Here is a 2,309-nt window from a genome sequence, read left to right on the forward strand (position 1 = left end):
TTTTTAAATGTCTAAAACATTTGGACACGCTTTGGTCCCCTTTAGTTACAAATTGGACAGTTCTAAGTGGAAGTAGCCTACCAAGGTGTGTGACATTCACTGCCTGGACATACTACCGCAGGTTCAGAATTACATTCTGACAATTGAGTATGTAGTGGATTGCTATTTAATATATCTGTGTCATGATGATGATGATGGTGGTAATATTATTATTATTAATATTATATTACATTTATAGCGGTAATTATAATTATTATACAGGGTGAGTACTAATACAAATAACTATTATTCAGCAATATAAGTAATATTGGTCACTTTAGTTTAGAGACCAATTCTCACTATTAACTATGACTTTTGCCTCAATAAACTCTTAATTTGCTGCGTAATAGCCAGTAAGGTAGTTGTTAGGGGGTTGGATTAAAGGATCTAAAATATGGTCATGCAGAATAAAACATTAATATGTGCTTTATAAGTACTAATAAACAACCAATATGCTAGTTAAATGAGAATTGGTCCTTAAAATAAAGTGTTACCGTAATATTGCTTACCCTATAATAATGTTATAATTACAACTAGTAACATTTTGCATATATTATATAGTATATATTTTGTAATAATTGTATTAATATACACATGTATTAATATTTATAACAACAATACTACTACTACTTATTATTATTGTTGTTCTTCTTCTTTTTCTTCTTGTCTGAAATTCTGGCATTGTAACCCAGCATGTTTAATCTACAGCTGCTTCACAGGAAGTGACTTCATTAGAACTGATTTATATTCTAGCAGGGAACTATAGAGCTCGCTGTCGTTCACCCCTCCTGCTTTATTCCTGTAGCTCTATGGCTGCAGGACCAGATTAACAGAATCCCAGTCCAGTGCCGGAGCGCAGTAGCACTGAGAGCCGGTATCGCCAGCGATGTGCCAGGTACGCTCATGGGATTAGTTGGGAATGGGTTGGGAGTGTTCTGGCACTGAGAGAGGGGCAACTCACAAGGGGGAAAGCCGGGCGTGCTTGTCTTGTGTGTGTACATATGTGTGTGTGTGCAAGCATCAACAGGTTACGTGAATGTAATGAAACATGAACATCTTTGACCTTTGACCCTTCATTCAACCAAGTTTTGAAAATAATTGTAAGATTTAGGTAACTGATAGCTTGAATAGTTTGATTAACAAGCCTGCATCTTACTTTACAATGAAGTGTAAGACTTGTCTCCTGTGTTTGAAAACATGAACATATTGGCAACATTATGCATAAGATGCACTGCATTTGGATAAAGAATTTCGAAACGATTTATAACAGGACCCAGTGACCAAATGTTGTAAAAGTTTTTGACTTTCCACAATTCATTATTTATTCATTTTTTTCCTCAAAGAAACAGCTGCTAACCCCTATTATAACCATTATCCTTTTTTTGTTTTATTACATCATCAACAGCAAGTAATTCACACCATGAATTTAATAAAAATAAAAGAATTTTATATTTGTAAACGCAGACATTAATGAGTTCCTTGATTATTTTCTTATCTATCCATATAATCATTGATATGACATCTGTCACTGACAACTATTTAAAACAAAATATTTACATATAATTTAAAATATGCAATAATGTAAAGCATTACATTTATGTCAAGAAACAAACTATTTTCTTAAACTCTTATACAGAACAAATGGTGAAACTGTACAAATTGTACAGTTTTCAATATTTTCTCTAATAGTGACTTCTTGTGGCATGACAAGTGTCTAGCACAGGGCTGTCCAAACTCGGTCCTGGAGGGCCGGTGCCCTGCAGAGTTTAGCTACAACCCTAATTAAACACACCGGAACCAGCTAATCAAGCTCTTACTAGGCATAGAAACTTCCAGCAGGTGTGTTGAGGCAAGTTGGAGCTAAACTCTGCAGGACACCGGCCCTCCAGGACCGAGTTTGGACAGCCCTGGTCTAGCACTTGTATATTTACCATGTTCAACCAGTAGGTGGCATAGTTTTATTCTTCGTTGAGCTTTCTGACATAAGCAATGTCTTTTGTTATTACAACTATTATGAAACTACAGAATACCACAACAAACAACAAATACACGTCAATTTGATTTAGTCTTAAAGTCATTCATTATGAATGCACATTCTTAAGCATGACCTGTTGCTAATAAAACAAATGTACTATAGAAAAAAGCATAAACATAGTTCACTCAAAAACAAAAAATTCTGTCAACCTTTACTCACCCTCATATTGTTCCAAACCCGTAAGATTTCGGAACACAAATTTTGATATTTTTAAGTAAACCTATGTTTTTGCCTT

At 34.6% G+C, this 2,309-nt stretch overlaps 1 protein-coding gene across 1 annotated transcript in view; it reads right to left on the bottom strand.

Annotated features, from left to right (window-relative positions):
- The window catches only part of LOC107555024 (protein FAM124A), an 18,420-nt gene that overhangs the window by 2,681 nt on the left and 13,430 nt on the right, over positions 1-2,309 (bottom strand). The gene's annotated exons all lie outside the window — the stretch shown is intronic.

Source organism: Sinocyclocheilus grahami, unplaced genomic scaffold (genome assembly GCF_001515645.1).
Source record: "Sinocyclocheilus grahami isolate Dianchi unplaced genomic scaffold, SAMN03320097.WGS_v1.1 scaffold523.1, whole genome shotgun sequence".
In the NCBI taxonomy this organism is placed as follows: Eukaryota; Metazoa; Chordata; class Actinopteri; order Cypriniformes; family Cyprinidae; genus Sinocyclocheilus; species Sinocyclocheilus grahami.